The sequence below is a fragment of the Pelodiscus sinensis genome, chromosome 6 (genome assembly GCF_049634645.1).
Source record: "Pelodiscus sinensis isolate JC-2024 chromosome 6, ASM4963464v1, whole genome shotgun sequence".
Classification (NCBI taxonomy): Eukaryota; Metazoa; Chordata; order Testudines; family Trionychidae; genus Pelodiscus; species Pelodiscus sinensis.
In genome coordinates, this window is record NC_134716.1 from 8466461 (window position 1) to 8484287 (window position 17827).

The 17827-nt window shown below is 43.3% G+C and overlaps 1 long non-coding RNA gene across 1 annotated transcript in view; it reads left to right on the top strand.

Moving 5' to 3' along the window:
• Positions 1 to 17827, top strand: part of LOC142829798 (uncharacterized) — a 129762-nt gene that overhangs the window by 13253 nt on the left and 98682 nt on the right. The window lies entirely within an intron of this gene.

A 17827-nucleotide genomic window follows, 5' to 3' on the forward strand; every position in this document is an offset into this window, starting at 1 on the left:
GAATGCTTTAAATGGAGTCTTTGCTAGGTTTCAATGCTTCTCTTAAATGTTTCACTAAATTTGAATGGAACAGAGGCAATAATATGTATTATAATCAGACCTAAATTCTCTTAATTATTTGGTTAAACTGTTCTAACTTGATGAGATTTTTGCATATTAAACACTAAAATGTGTGTGGATGGGAGGGGATTAAATCCAAGGTTGGCCCAGTGCGCTCGCAACATTTTTATTTCAAATGTAATATTGTTAAAACTCAGAACTTAGATCTGTTACAAAATCTTTGCAGCGCTTGAAAAAAGTGTGATGTTTCTCTCAATGTATTTGACAGGTTTGTTTTAAAGCCAGTTTTCCTACTTCCCATTGACCTCTTGATGGCTAGATCCTCAGCTTGTCAATGTAGGTACTCCAGTGTTGTAATGAAACTATACCACAATGTATCTAAACTGAGGAATTCCTCTGGAACATCAATTAGGTTCTTCTCTTCTCACTTCTGTGAGAATAAGAGTTCCACGGGTAAAATTAGGTTGCACTTTTCAACTTCCTTTGCCTTTAATGGTCTTACTTTGAACACATTAAACAATCCTGGTGAAGATGCACAGGGTGGAATAAAATCCAGCTCATCTCTTTCTTTTCAGATCCAGTGCAGCAAGAATGTGTCTTTGTACATTCTGTAGGCTCAGTGCACTTTTGGCCCAAATCCTGAAAGTTACTTAGGTACTTAACTCCCAGTGATTAGAATCCGGGCCCTTGAACCATAATTCCCACTCCACTGCTCCCATCTGTGTAGTGTAATTGAGGGCAGCATAGAAAACTTTTGATTTGTTCATCCTCTTACATCTGGCTCCGAAATGCACCCTTTCATGTGTGTCTGTGATGCCTGGCAAATCCACATCAAGACCTTGAGCCCAACTCGCCTTCCCTTGTGCACATCAGTGAATTCAGTAGGAATTTGACATTACTTGAGCTATGGCTTATCCGCGACTCTAAACATCTTGCCACATAATGATGAAAGTTGAGCACCCCAAAATTGGTGAACATTTTACAGAAGTTTGGCCCAGACTGATCTGTGTGTCACAGAAGACACAACATTCCGAGAAATTCACATAAATATTCTTTCACGTTTCTGAGCTCCACAGTAATGCTCATCAATTCTGGCTTTGTCAGTCAAGCTGAATTGTGTAATGTATTGCCAGTTAACTAAAGTTTGAAAAGATACTATGTTTTATATTAAAGCATGACAGTCACCTAATCAGTTCAAACTCTGGGTTTCTGTACACTAGATGAATAAATTGTACTTAGTTTTTAGAGTGACTTTAGTTGTTACTAGGGAGACAACTGAAAATGTATACTTTAGTGATGATGCATCAGTTTCCCCATATGCAAAATGACATTAATACTTGCCTATCTATCAGTGCTGTGACTGTCAATTAGATTTTTTAAATACTTTGAAGTTAAAACTAGGAGTGTGAGTATTCTTATTTAGTGATGAATCTGCTTTGTCCTGGTGCAATTGTAATAGTTGTCTCTGAATTATGCTTATTAACAATTTGACCATGTTGCCTAATAGAATGATGGTTTTTTCATTCATATTTTAAGATACCGGGACAGAAAGCAGGAGTCCCACAATACAAGTTTCACTCAGTACAAGTACTTAATACGGCACCATTTTAATCTTTGAACTTCCATAATATTTGACCACGTTAGACCAACATCTGTCAGGAATAGTGCTTGGTCCTGTCATAAATGCAGGGAACAGGCTTTGGGCTTTTTTCCTGGCCCTACAGTCCTCCAACGAAGTTTGAAAAACTAGAAGATGTCAAAAATCTTCAGCAGTCTTCTTTTAACTCTGGCAGCCATCGGACAGAAATTGACAAATCCCTTGGTGTCCATGGTCTAGTGATTCTTGTTCAGCCCGGGATGAGTGGAGGTGGACAGCTCAAGAGTAGCTCTAATCTGATCATTCTTGGATGACTGAATTCCACCATGTTCCAAGGCCTCTGCCTTTTTGGTGATTCTTTAGTGTTAAGATACATCTATGCATTTCAGACACTGTTGTAGTGATCAAAGGTGATGCACCAGGTCATCAAGATGTTTCCAAAACCTGCCACTCAGAAAATCAATATTTTCAGCAAACATTCATCCATTTATTCATCTTATTCTAATATTTTTTCTTAAATTGGGGATTTTCTCCTCTGTGCAAGCAGATATCAAGTACTCTGGAACTGATTCTCAGTTCATTTTTGACCCATTTAAGGCTCTTTCTGTTAGAGTGGAGTAAAGTGAGCAGCAATGTCCCCTTGACTGTACCCTTTCTTCAGGGGGTCCCCTAGAACAGCGCAAAGGCTCTATATTTGGGGGATAAAGGGCATATGCAGAATGCTCTGCATCATGACTAATTGGGACCTCAGAAAGCACTCTGTAAGGCAGAGCAGTGCTGTGACCTGTACAATCCCCTGCATGGCCTGAGAATAAAGGGAATGCAAAGCTGACTTAGACCAGTCCTCCTTCTCCTCCTCTGTCAAGGTTCCAAAGTGTAAGACTAAAGAACTGGGGTATGTCTATGCTACAGAGTTTTTCTGACAAAACTTGAGACACGTCCACACTGCAATTGCATTCTTCCACAAGGAAATCAAAAGAACAGGGTTTTTCCCGCCATTGGTAATCCTAGTTCTATGAGGAAGAAGCCTTTTTGCAAAAGAGCTCTTCCATAAAATGGCGTGTGTGGATGGGGAAGAGGGAGTTCTTTCGAAAGAAGAAAAAGCACAGGTGCCCTGGTGGCCATTCCGTTCATAGCAATCACAACTTATATGCGAGAGAGCATCCATTTGGTGTGGACGCTATCTTTCAAAAAAGCAGAACGCTTTTTCAATGTGCTTTTGCAGTGTGGATGCACTCTTTCAGAAGGTTTTTCAGAAGATCTCTTCCGAAAGAAGCCTGCAATCTAGACATAGCCTGGGTGTCAGCAAAATCTTCCCCCTTGCCAAGTGCAAAGGACACTGGGTGTTTCACAGAACAAAAACCCCTCAGCACATCATCAGGGCCTGTCATGGAATCAAAGGGCTGGAAGAGACCTCAGGAGGTCATGGAGTCCAGCCTTCTGCCCAAGGCAGGACCAATCCCAACTAAATCAACACAGCCAGGGCTTTGTCAAGCCGAGACTTAAAAACCTCTAGGGATGGAGATTCCACCACCTCCCTAGGGAACCCATCCCAGTGCTTCCCCACCCTCCTAGAGAAATAGTTTTTTCTAATATCTAGCCTAGACCTGCCCCACTGTAACTTGAGACCATTGCTCCTTGTTCTGCCATCCGTCACTACTGAGAACAGCCTTTCTCCATCCTCTTTGGAACCTCCCTTCAGGAAGTTGAAGGCTGCTACCAAATCTCCCCTCACTCTTTTCTTCTACAAACTAAATAAGCCCCAATCTCTCAGCCTCTCCTCATAGGTCATGTGCTCCAGCCCCCTAATCATTTTGGTTGCCCACCATTGGACCCTCTCCAATGCATCCACATCATTTCTATAGTGTGGGGGCCCAGAACTGGATGCAATATTACAGATGTGGCCTCACCAGAGCCGAATAAAGGGGAATAATCACTTCTCTAGATCTGTTGGCAATGCTCCTCCTAATGCACCCAACAAAAAGCCACAGCCCATCATCAGGGCTTGTCCTAGTTCAGGTGTCTCTTTCCCAGTCTCTAAACATAACAAGTGAAAGTAAAAGAAGAAACCAAATCTTAGGGAAAACTCCCCTTTCTCCAGCTCTTGGTTATTTTGGCCTGTTGACATATCCTGTAACGGGGAAATTTCTCAGGCACCGTGCTCTCACTAGTATCAATCAGGAGGACAGTGGAGTTACATCAGGGATACATGTGTCTACTATATTATGGAGGACAGCATGGGTAGTAGTTAGAACAGAGCTCTGCTAGCCATGGGAGGCAATTTAGTCCAGCAGATAATGCATTGACCTGGCTGTTAGAAGAGCTGGGACTGAGTCTTAGTCTTAGTTCTGTTACTGTCTGCAGAGTGACCTTGGGTGAGTCACCTCATCTTTCTGTGCTTCCATTTTTCTCTCCTCTTTTGTCTGTCTTCTCTATTTTACTTGGAATATTTTTCAGGATTTGAACTGCCCCTCGCACCATGAAGGCCTCTCAGTGTTGTCAGATAATTCCTGGATGATATTGGTGGCAGTAGAGCTGATTTGCCTTTTTGACTTTCCTCATTGTGCTTGCTTTACACTTCTGTCAGAGGGCTCTAGTAACAATCTCCTAGGGGCGCTGTGACTGGCTGACAATTTATAAAATGTTGTGAGGTCTTCAGATAAAAAGCAGTAACTAAATCAGCCGTGTAAAATCCTATTCACACTCTTGCCTGAGGTGAATAATTTTTAGATGCGAGTAAAATATAATTTTTTTCCATTAACGTTGTCATCAACATAAAGGGTGAGTTACTGGGGGGTTTCTTGAGATGGTAAATTTTCCTGACAGTTTTGCAAGGCTGACAGTTAGCTGGAAAATATGATTATTATTATTGTATCACCAAAATTTACCTTAAAAACTCAGTCAGAAATATTCGATATCTTAATTCTAAAGGGTTCTGGGGGGGGAGGGGCCTGAAATGAAAAATCCAGTTTCTAACTAGGCTGTTGCAGCTATAATGCATCCATCACTGCCAGGCCTGTTTTCCAGCATCTGAGAAACTGTGTTGTGAAACACTCATTCTCAACAGTGGTGTGTCACTGGCCAGATATTTAGAAGCTTTAAAGGGATAGAAGTGAAGGTACCAAATGTAGAATTAACAAATCTCAAAGAGAAACAGCTACTCCCTAATGACTGCCATTGCAACCCATCCAGTAATAACCACGCCCCCATCCTTTGGGATAGCTTCAAAGATGACCCCACAGCTCTGTGCAAAACAGGCTGAGTGCATTTCAGCAGAGAAAGAACAGCTCTGGTCTTGGAAATCTTGTGAGCTCCCTAAACACTTGGCCTGGTTACTCTAGGGAATCAAAGAAATAGGAAGAATGACCGTAAGAAGGTTGAAAAGCTGTTCTGGCAGCCAGGGTGCCATCAAACGATTCCTGACCAAGTAATCAGGAGAATTCTTGTAATTTCTCATGTGATATCCACCCTGCTTTCTGCAACAAGAGTGTTCAGAGACAGCCACATTGCTGGATTCTTCTAAGAGCCAGTGGGTTCATTCACTGTGGCTGTATCTACACTATGGGGCTTTATCACAAAAAGGTATGCAAATTGCAAACCACAATTTGCATATCTTTTTCTGCTCTTTTTTTTCCAGAAGAGGCTTTTCCGAAATTTGGTCCATCTACACTGATCCAGATTTTGGAAAAAAAAAAAAAAAAAAAAACCACAACACACACAAAACCTCTTTCGGAAGAACCCTTCTTCCTCATGTGAGGAGGAAAACAGGGCTTCCAAAAGAGCACGTCTGCTCTTGCGCAAAAAAAGCAGAAGAGCAGATCTGTTCCCTGGATGCAGCAGAGTTTAGTCTAAACGTAGCCTGTGAGTAGTTAGCTCAGTAACATTAAGAACATTAAGCTGAAAGTGCAAGTTATGTTTCTGTGCTCTTAGGCCTCATCTACACAATATGGGAAGATCGAAGTAAAAGACGCAACTTCAGCTACATATCTTACATTGTGTTTCTGCACTGTTTACACAGCGGGAGGCCAATGGGAGCAAACGCTCCCTTCGGCTTCCCTTAATCTTCGTGAGGAGCAGGAGTACCAGCCCCAATGGGGGTGCCATTTTAGTTCAATATAGAGGGTCTATACTACACCCACTAAGTCAGACCCCAGGAGATTGACCGTGGCAGCATCGATCTTCCATGTAGCGTTGATGTGCCCTTACAGTAACATTTCTATCAACCTAAGGATCAGTCCTGCTTTCCTTCAGCACCCCAATCTCTTACTTGAAGTTAATGGGAATTTTTACTTGTGCAAGAGATTCAGGATCATTATGGGGCCCAATTCTGTGGTTACAATGGAATGACTCCCAGGGTCTTCCAGATTTACAAATGGTATCAGTAACTAGGGTTTAATCTTTTTTTCCTTTGGAAGTAAGGTTCTCATATCCTTACTCATGTCGGATAGTGTGCTACTCCGCAAGTCATCTCACTGATGTGACTGGGGGTACTCAACAAGTGAGGTCTTACTCAGCAAGGGCATCAGAATCTAATTGCTACTGATTATTATCACGTAAATAGACACCTCAAGCATCACAAAGAGCCATTTATCTTCGTACACCCTAATTGGGTCTCTGTGTTTCTGCATTTACTCCCACAGGGTTGTAATCCTATTTGTCACTTGCCCCACAGGCAGACTGATGAAGGAGAATGAAATCTTCCAACATCACAAAATATTTCATTTGCTCAAAAGAATTAAAGTTCCTTTTCCATGGAAATCTATATGGCGAGAGGGGCCTCCAGGGTAAAATTTAAGCCAACTGTCAACAGGTGCCTTGAAAATATTAGACACAAAGCTGCTCCCATGCTGCCGAATGCCTTCCGGAAACTGGCTACACTCATTGTTGTATAACCCAGGGTTCTTTGAGAGACGTCCCTGGGGGTGCTCCATAGTAGGTATAGGTGTGTCCCAGCGCCTCAGAGCGGATTGTTGATAGCAATGCATTGGGGCACAGGTCCCCCTGGTAGCCGCGCATATGCGCAGCTACACTCCCTTTAGTTCCTTCATACTGTCCCTGGCTTCAGACGGACCTCCACAGTGCTCCTTGTTCCTCAGCTGTTCTGAAGATAATTAGATTAGTTTATTCCAAGTTCTTCTCCTAGTAGGTAGTGTTTAAAAAAGAAAAAAGCCGTTTGCCTCAGCAGGCTCCCATGGCCACTCGATAATATTGCCGCAAGATGGCCTCACCCAGTTTCAAATGCTGTGCAGACTGCAATGATGTTATGCCAGCTTCAGACAGCCACGACAAGTGTGTTAAGCGCCTCAGGCACTCCCACTCCCAACGGGACTGTCTACATTGCACCAAATTAAAAGCGTGCACACGGAGGGACAGAGACCTCTGCTTGAAAATATTAACAGAGAAGGGCAAACACCCTTCGTCAGATCCTGGCTCCAGGCAGACCGTCAAGGACAAAGGGGATAAGTTGCCTAAATCCCCAAAGAAACTGGCCACCTCACTACCGCAAAATCCATGCTCACCAAAATGGCACTCAATTGAGAAACAGTCGGCTAACCCTGACAAGCTGTGCCTCAGCATCTATGATAGAACAGGTACCTCAGGTGCACCCTGGTTTCATCATAAAAGCACCACACAGGGCACCCAACCAGAGGTGACCGGCCACTCCGTGCCTGCCTCGCTCAAAGCTCGGCACTGAGCACGGCACCAACTAGCACCGCACAGAGTACAGCGGTGCTCCTAGTAGTTGCCACGGCACAGCAGCAGCTGACAGGGCAGCCACATGGGACCGCCCTCTGCCCCGTTGCTCATAACTCATGCTGCATGCTCTGCTCCTCTGGTGCCGCAGGTGCTATCATCTTTTATAGCAACAGCACTTTCGGCGCCTTGCACTCCTAATATTAGCTACCGGGAGCCCAGAGACCTGGCAATCTCTTCTACCCTAAATTCTCCATTTTTGAGTGATGACAAACAACCTCATTCACCACTGTCGAGTCACACAGCCTTCCCCTCCCCTCATCAACTGAAGGGGACAACAACTTAGCAGTTTTCTCATCGCAGCTATTTCCACATACTGAGGCATTAGGACTGTTTAATTCTGACCAGCCCGACTTCACCAGAGCAGCCATGGCTCCCTGGGCACCATATCCATGGATGCCACCACCAACACCCTACCTCCCCCATGGCAATTGTGGAACCTGTGGCCTCAACAACACAAGAAGAGAACACACAATGAAGCACACGGCAAAAGCTCTCTCTCTCTCCCTTGACCCAGTCCCTTCAAATGGGGAGGGAGAGGGTTGAAATGAAATTGATGAACGTCATTCCCCGAATTCTGGTCCAGGGCATTACTTGACACAAACTCACCATCTGGTATGGATGAGGCCATCATGCCACCGTCCTCGAGAGCCACCGAGGATTTCTCTTCTTTTCAGGACCTTTTTAAGAGAGTTGCAACTGACGTGAACATTTCCACGGAGAAAGTGCAGGACGCATAGTGCAAACTCACAAATATCCTCCAGGTGACACCTTCAGCAAAAATTGCTTTGCCAATTAACCCGGCCATACTCGAACCTGCCAAAACTTTGTGGCAAACACCTGCCTCAATTCCACCTACCTGTAAAAAGGCAGACCGCAAGTATTATGTCCCATCTAAGGGCTCAATTTCTGCTCACTCACCCACCACTGCAGTCACCCACACAGAGTGGATGCGGCTCAGCAGAGGAATAAGCAACAAAACCATTCTACACCATCTGAGAAGAACAATAAGAGACTCGACTCACTCGGGGAAAAAAGTGTACGCATCAGATATGCTACAAATGAGTAGCTAATTATGCCGCACTTCTCAGTAAATATGATTTCAATAATTATGCAAAGTTCAACGCCTTTATTGATGCTATACCCCACAATAAGAAATGCGACTCAGAGCGATTGTCTCAGAGGGCCAGGCAATATTACGGCCAGCCCTTCAGGCTGCCTTGGATGCAGCTGGTATGGCTACAAGAACAGCAGCTACGGCAGTTGTCATGCAATGAGTCTCATGGTTCAATTTGTCTTCCTTCCCTCGAGAAATCCAACTGTCAGTCGAAGACATGCCGTTTGAGGGAGAGAAGCTCTTCTCATCAAAAACCAATGAGGTCCTCCACCCAATGAAAGACTCTAGGACGACATTATGCTCCCTGGGGATCCAGACACCTGTAACAAGGAGAAGACACTTTCACACATCACATCACTCTCCTTTTATTTAAAAAGCTGACTATTATCTGACCCACTTCCCTGCCAACAAAGTTATCGCACATCTCTACTGTTTGTTGCCAAAACAGCCTGACAGTTTAGCAAACGTAATTAGCAATCAATGGTAGGTATTCAGTGATCCCATGCTCTGGCCTCACCATTAGTGAAACTTCTGTGTAACCGAAGGAAAACCAGCACTGACTCTCACATTTCAGTCAGACTAACACAACGTGCTAAATTTGTAACGAACACCAATAATTAAAAACAGCAGTTGCCATTAAAATATGAATATTTACCCTTCACTTGTTACAGTTCTAAATGAACTATTGTGGGCTGAATTATCTACTGATGGGGATGGGTACAATTCTTTGGAGCCATGAGGCCTGCAGCTCAGATACTACCGTGTGGTAGCAACCATTGGCAAAAGCTGAGTTGATAGAGCAGACTGTTGTGAAGCGATAATGAGTCTTATGCACACAGACGAGTGCTTTACATTCCACTTCAAACTTCATGACACCATTATGTGTCCCTCTATAGTATTTCTCATCCCAAGGAAGCCTGAAGTTCACAGTGAACTGTGAGACCTGGATTTAGTAAAGCAGAGGACTTTTTTTTAATCATTAGGAAAAATAAACACTTCAACTTATTATCAGATGATTAATATAGGATAAAGGATGATAAATATAGGATGAAAAGTATGTTATCACTGGAAAACATCTGGTTTTTAGGGCCTGATTCAATTACCCTATGGAATCAATGGGAGTCTTTTAATTGGCCTCAATGGATTCAGCTCCTACTCTGTACCTCCATTGTGCAATAAAATATTTAATATGTCTTAATTCAGATAATTCATTATGGCTTTGGTCTCAAGGTGATTGATCCACTGTGAGGCTTTCCACTGACTTGAGTGCTCTGTAGGCCAGGGATAATTCAGCTGACTAATGGTTCTTCTTGGAAAACATTCATAAAACACTTTGGTAAGAGTCTGATTGGATTTTTTTTTAATGGGGAAAAAGTATGGCTTTGTTTTAAAGGCACTGGTACAGAAATCAGGATAGCTAGGTTCAATTTGGAGCTCTCCTACAGATTTCCTGTGTGTGGCTTTGGATGAGTTTCTCTGTGCCTCAGTTCCCCATCTGAAAAATGGGGGCTAAAATGCTTCCTCTTCTGCAACCACTTATCTCATCAGTTTGTAAGTTCTTTGGGCAGTCTATGGTTTAGGCAGTGCCTCACACAGAAAGGTCCTGTTCTCAGGTGGGAAATAATAAAAATGGCCATCCAAGCACACTGATTCAGCTTCAGCCTTGGCTTACTCCAAATTGATGTTCAGAGCCCTGTGCAGATACAGATGTGGCTGCAAATAAAAAAATTTTTATCTGCAAAAATGATCCACAGATATCCACATCCATGGTTGCGGATACCCATGGTTCTAAAGCGGATATCTGTAGATTTGCAGAGCTCTACTGATGTTAGATTTATCTCTCCTTCCTAATAGCCATAGGCTTTTAGTGAAACTCAAGTTTGGGCAGGTTAGACAATCTGTTCATAGACCCATTAGCTGGCAAGCTCCATTTATTTTATGAATGAAATAGTTATCCATCTATTCAAATGTCAGCTCATTTACTGTAATAGATTTACTATATAAGTTCAACTTGCAGAACATGAAGGATAATACCAGAGACAGTTTCAATTTATTTAAACTCTGAATCATAGCCAACTGTTCACAGCATAAAAGCATCACTAATAATGTCACTGTATATTGCTTAAATTCTTCTTCTCTTTCTCTCAACTTGATATAACAAATTATGAGCTGCTTTTGCAAAGCCACTCCAGTCAAACAATTTACACTATCTGGGGATCTGCTCCATTATATTTCAATGCCAGTTGAACAACAGTGTTTGTGCCTGTTGTTCACTAATGCATATTTCTTTTGTGAATTGCCTGTCCTCAGCATAATACAATTCTTTTGTGAAGATTGCAGCATCAAAATCAGAGCTCTGTTTCAATGTACAGTACTGTGCAATGACAGAGGGCGGGCAGTGACAGATGTGGCTAAGGGTACAAAGAAGTTTCATTCTCTTGCCCTATTTTCAGATCTTGATAATTTTCTGAAAATTTTTCCTTCTGGGCTGAAATGTTGCTAGTGCATCCCCTTCTCAAATACTTTTGGAACATTCAAAGAGATAGCATTAATTCATTTTTTGAGGACAAAGGAAATCGGGGAACAAATACACTGTCCCCATTACAAAAGTATGAACATCTTGCAACTTTCCTCCTCCTCTAACTCTCCCCACAGCTTTGAAACACCTCAGTGTAGAAAACTGAAAAATTTAAGCTTTGCTGGAGAATTCCTTTGTGTGTGCTTGGGGAAAATTGATTCTGATTTTGCTAAAATACGACCCATTGAGGAGCATGCTCTTGCAGTGTGCAGTATATTTTGAGCAACAGTAACAGAAGGTTGATATGGAATTTAGTGATTGCACCTTAGAACATAACATAACATGAGAATGGCCATACGAGGTCAGACCAAAGGTCCATCTAGTCCAGTATCCTATCTTCCGACAGTGGCCAATACCAGGTGCCCCAGACGGAATGAACATAACAGGAAATCATCAAGTGTACTATCCCGTGTCTCATTTCCCGCTTCTGACAAACAGAGGCTAGCAATATCATCTCTACCCATCTTCCATGAATTTATCAACATTGAATGTCATCTGTCATTTTGTTGCTCAGTCACCTAGTTTTGTGATATCCTTCTGAAGCTCTTCGCGATCTTTTGGACTTAACCATTTTGAGCAGTTTGGTATCATCTGCAAATTTAGCTACTTCAATGTTTATCCCTTTCTCCAGATCATTTATGAATATGTTGAATAGGATTGTCCTTGGCGGGACATCAGTAGTTACCTCTCACCAGTCTGAAAACTGATCATTTAGTCCTACCCCTTGTTTCCTATCTTTTAACCAGTTATCAGTCTAGGAAAAACCTTTCTTCTTATCCCATGACAGTTGACTTTGTTTAAGAGCCTTTGGTGAGAGATCTTGTCAAAAGCTTTCTGGAAACACTATGTTCACAGGATCCCCCTTGTCCACATGCTTGTTGACCCCCTCAAAGAACTCTAGTATATTGGTTAGGCATAATTTCCCTTTATAAACACTATGTTGATGCTTCCCCTCAATAGGTGATGTTCATCTGTGAGACTGACAGTTCTGTTCTTTATTATTGTATCAACCAGTTGTCAAATTGTCCCAAAACCTTCTCTATTAACATCCCAATCTGGGACAGTTCCTCAGATATGTCACCTAAAAAGAATGGCTCTGGTTTGGGAATCTCCCTCGCATCCTCAGTCATGAAGACTGATGCAAAGAATGAATTTAGTTTCTCTGTAATGATTTTATTGTCCGTAAGTGCTCCTTTAGCATCTTAATCATCTAGTGGCCTCTTTCTGGTTGTTTAGGAGGTCTCCTTTTCCTGATATACTTATAGGTGGGGGGGAGTGTTTTTGTTTTGGGGGGGTTGCTATTACTTTTTGAGTTTTTGGCTAGCTGTTCTTCAAATTCTTTTTTGACCTTTCTACTTATATTTGTACACTTCGTTTGCCAGAGCTTATGCTCCATTTATTTTCCTCACTAGGATTTAACTTTCACTTTTCAAACTATACCTAATTATCTCTCTCTGCTTCTTTTACTTGGTTGTAAAGCCCATGGTGGCACCTTTCTGGGGGGGTTCTCTTGCTATGTTTTTAAATTTGGGGTATATATTTAAGTTGCACCTTATGCAACAATGAATTCAGAATGGAAAAAAGTGAAAATTATTCTTTTGAAAGGCCTAGATCATACAGTCTAAACTTATAAAGGATGTAGCCCCATGTGCCAGTCTGACAGCACAAAGGGTCTTAACGCAGTGTAAAATACATTTACATCTGTTTTAAAATGCTACAAGGGTATTAGTGAGGTTAGAGGCTATGACTGCAATGGGACTATTAATGAGCTGAAAGCTAAGCATAAGCTTAAGTCGTTTAGAACATTTGTGGGCCTGGTCCAAAGCCCATTGAAGTCAATGGGAATCCTTCTGTTGACTTCTGTGATTGGTAGTATTACTAGGTCCTGCATATTGGTAAGGTGCATGCCATGGATGTGATATGAAGGCAAGAGCTAAATGAGCTCAGCTGCCCAAGAAATATACCAGTGGGTCCTCTAGAGACCCTTAGTGATATTGCAGTACTAGGGTTCCTTAGAGAGTCCTTCCTTTTCAATGGCTGGCTGATATTACAAGACATTGCCCAGCTATGGAGGACCATATTGTACATGGCTGGGATGGGGAGAGGTGCTCCCTCTCCAGTATGGAGCTGCCATGGCTGGAGAGGAAGGCACCACCCTCTCACAGCCCCAGCTCAGAGTTACCATAGCTCGGGAGGGAGGCACAGCGTCCCACCAGTCCATAATGAAGCTGCTGTGGCAACTCTGTGCTGGGGACGGCAGGCAGAAATGGCTCTCTGCATGCCTACCCTTGAGTCCCTGACATCCCTGAGGTCCAGGTTGGATATTAGGAAAAACTATTTCACTAGAAGAGTAGTGAAGCGCTGGCATTGGTTACCTAGGGAGGGAGTGGAATCTCCATCCCTGGAGGTTTTTAAGTCTCCACTTGACAGGGCACTGGCTGGGATGATTTAGTTGGGATTGGTCCTGCCTTGGGCAGGGGGCTGGACTTGGTGACTCCTGAGGTCTCTTCCAGCTCTATGAGTCTATGACTGCCATGGACAAATTTTTGCTTGTGACAGCCACACTGTAAACAGCGACGGAGACAAAAACACAGGCAGGGAGGTAAAAGTTATGTCACAGCTGGGAATAGAATTTGGGTGTTCTTATTCTCCAGGCACCTGGTTATTCCACCAGACAGTGACATGATCCCACAGACAGAGCATCACATGGAGGGGTGAGAAGGGCTAGAGCTCTGGGCTCTATTCCCATCTCTGCTACTGACCTGTTGGGTATATTGGCAAGTTATTTCTTCCCTCTTTGGGCATATCTACCCTACAAAGCCTTTAGCAGCAAGGCTGTGTTGGCACAAGTCAGTTTGTGTGAACTGCCTGCGGGGGCGCAGGGGGGTTGGCTTTGTCCCTTTGTGCTCCTGGCGAAAAAGTAGCATTCACATTTTCACTTGCTGCAGCAAAGCTTTACCGTTCATGTGAGGGAAGAGGGTTCAGCACCCAGGGACAACAAGTTTTGTTGATCAAATCCACGTATAGATACACCTTTTGTTTCTATTTCCCCATGCAGCCTGTGTATTAGACTATAAGCTCTTAAACAGAGTCTTTCTCTCCCTTGGTGTTTGTTGACTTCGTAGCCCAATGGGGCCCTGATCTCTGTTGGCGTCTCTTGACGCTACTGGAATACAAACAGTAATAATAATTGTACCTTGTAATTTAAGCTAGTTCCATTTTTGATGTTGTTTACCAAGTTTTCTAAGATTTTTTTTTTTTTTAAATTATACATATGTAATTCGCACTATACCTGGACAAATTGGGCCTAATTTAATCTGCCTTTTAACTTTATTTACTTAGTTACAGCAACGATGAATTGGACCCTATTTGTATACTCCTACACTGTTTATACAGCATGTTTGTGCTTATAATGTTTTTCTGCATTGCGAACACTGTGTTTTTATTTGAAACTTTATTGCATACAAATCAATAAACCCACTCAGTAAAACAGAAATAAAAAAAATATGGTAGCTAGATTTCCAGGACTGTGCAGTAAAATTATAGACAAGCTGTATTTTACTCAAGCACTTTCCCTGATTTTATATCAGGGGAATATAATGGCAATCCAAAGAAATGAGAGGAAAGGAAATGTGGTGTGTGTGTGTGTGTGTGTGTGTGTGTGTGTGTGTATATATATATATATAAAACAGGGGAAAATATATTCTGAAACAGCTGAGTATAGATAGAAAATCCTCTGAAGTCATAAATAAGAAGATAAGAATGGCCCATGCTGGGTCAGACCAAAGATCTACTTAGTCCAGTATCCTGTCTTCCAGGAGTGGCCAATGCCAGGTGCCCCAAAGGGAATGAACAGACCACATAATTATCAAGTGATCTATCTCCTGGCACACATTCACAGCTTCTGACAGAGTCTAGGCACTCTAATCCTGCCCATCCTGGTTAATAGCCATTGATGGACCTTCCACCATAAATTTTCTTAGCTCTATGTGAACCCTTTTATAGTCGTGGAATTTACAACATCTTTTAGCAAGGAGTTCCACAGGTTGACTGTGGTGTTTGAAGAAGTACTTCCCTTTGTTTGTTTTTAAACCTACTACCTATTAATTACGTTTGGTGACCCCGTAGTTCTTGTGTTATGGGAAGTAGTAAATAACTCTTCTTTATTCACTTTTCCCCATACCAGTCATGATTTTACAGATCTCTATCATACTCCCTCAGTCGTCTCTTTCCATCTAGACTCATTGCAAACAGCAGGAAGCTTGACCAGAATGGTATACGGGAAACACTGTTGCCTAGTGGATAGAGCATTGGACTCAAACTGACGTTCTCTGTGTAGCTCTTCAACTGGGCTGCTGGCTGACCTTGAACAAGTCACGGGACCTTTCTCTGTCTCAGTTTCTCTATTTGTATGATGACCCCACCTTGTAAAGTGCTTTGAGAGCTACAGGCAGAGTGCTATGAAACAGGTAGATATTTTTCTAGTAAAGCAGCAGTCTGCAAAAATTCCAGCAAAGCATGTAAACATGTGTTTAACTTGAAGTTTGTAAAAAGTCCCAATAAACTACAAATGTGCTTAAATGCCTTGCTGAATGAAATTGGCCCATAATAGGGGAAAAAACGCCTTTTGCTTTTAATTTTTTTTATCCTAGATAATGCTGTTGTTTTCCAAATTAAATATCTATTTCTCAGAGGTTTGTCACACAATGACTTCAGTGAAATCCTCATTAATTACACCCCCAGAAATGCACTCCCCAAATTGGAGCCTTTCAAGCAGATGACTAATCCTCATTTGAAGAAAGGCTGGAAATTGCAGTTGAAGGCGCAAACAAAGGACCAGGCTTACGGATCTGTTCAGGCTTTGCTGACTCATGGAGGCAGGCAAGAGCTGGCTGGTTTGAAAATGGCTTTCTTACCAGAGTCCATTCCCTAAGCGAGAGGTACAGGTGTAGACAACTCCCTTCCACCCTCTCTGTACTAATGCCACTCTGTGCCAGTGGCAATGACAGGGCTTGACAATGTGAAAATTCAGTGTTAGGGCTGTGTTACAGCGGTAGGTTGAAAATGAACTGGTTTAATGGTAACTGCACTTGCTCCCCCTTCCCCCCCGCCCCCCCCCCCCCCCCACTGCTTTTGCTCTGTGTCTATCTTCTCACGCATGTTTGGTTGATTAAATTAGAGGTTTTTTGGTGCTTTCTACATTTTTAGGGCCCCTCAACAACCATTGAGTCCATGGAATTGTCTCCATTTAATAGGTAGGATTCCACTCTGGCCTATACTATGAACTTATGACGGTATAAACCTTTCTTGGGGGTGTGGAAAATCCACACCCTTGTGCGACAGAGTTCAACTGCCTAAACTCCTGGTGCAAACAGCGCTTTGTGGATGGGAGGGCTTCTCCTGTCACTTCTTGGGAGGGGGAGTTAACAGGAGACGTTTCCCTTTACTAAGATGTGGGCATAGACAGTGTATCAGTGATCTCTTAGGTAGCTCACATCCGCCCTTTAATGTCCATTTCCAGCCATTGCCTCTCCTATTTTCAATGGCTGGGGGGGGGGCATTTTCAGGTTTCAGGAAGACAAAGTGAGTATTAAGGAACATCAGTCAGGTACCAGAGACATGATGTTTTAACTGTTGTGGGTGCTGGGGTTCTCTGTAAGCTTTGCATTCGCAGACCGGAGACTCGTCATTAACACCCACTCAGCTGCTCACTTCGGAAACTTTTATGTCTCTTTACAAAGTAATGACCTTGTAATTATCTGGCCTGCCACACCACTGGATCCGGCCCACAGAGTCAGCAAGGAGCCACAGGGAGGCTTCTCCGCAGCCTGGTGCACCATGCAGAAAAACAGCTGCAGGGCTCCATTTCTGTTTTAAAACTGGAGGGGAGAGGGGAAGTTTTAGGAGTTGCCCCGCCCCAGCGCATTCCCATTGGCCAGTTTCTGGCAGAAACCGGCCAATGGGAGCTGCTTGTTGGAATAACAGGCAGCTAAGAAGAATCACGGCCCCTCTCCTGGGCTCAGTTATTCATAAAGCACATGGCCAGGCAAGCAGGCTGACTGGCTGAAATGTTTTAATTTCTACAGGCAGGCAGGCTGATTTGGCAGCTAGCAAATAAGTCTCTTGGCACAGCCTGCGCCAGATCACCCTGCCCTTTCCTGTCCCAACTCTCTGCCTCCCACACTCAACATACCCAAACTCTCTTTTACCACTCATACCCCCTCCCAGATCTGGCACCCCAATCTCCTGCGCCAGATCACAATCCCCTCCTACCCTAGGTCACATCCCAAACCCCTGCATTCCAGTTTCCTGCCCTAGGTCACAACCGCCTCTTTCACTCAAACTCCCTCCTAGACTCCAGTCTCCCTCCCGCACCCCAGTCCCTTACCCCAAGCTCCCTTCTGCACCCAACCTCTATCCCAGACCCTGCATCTTCTCCATTAATATCATGGAAGAGTGCAGCCCTCAATCACTTTCCAAAATCTTGGCGTGCCCCCCCCCCCCATCAAAAATGATTGCCCACTCCTGGCTTAAGTCATTTTCTCCCTTATATCAAGTAACAAGCATATCTAAGCCTCCATGTGAGGCAACCCACTGTTCACAGGATGCTGTTCCCTAGCCAGTGGATAACTAGAATGTTGTCTTTGCTCCCTTTATATTTCCCAAAGTCCATTTTTTCTTCCTTGAGAGATCAGAAGAGTTTCTGGGGTATAGACTCTGT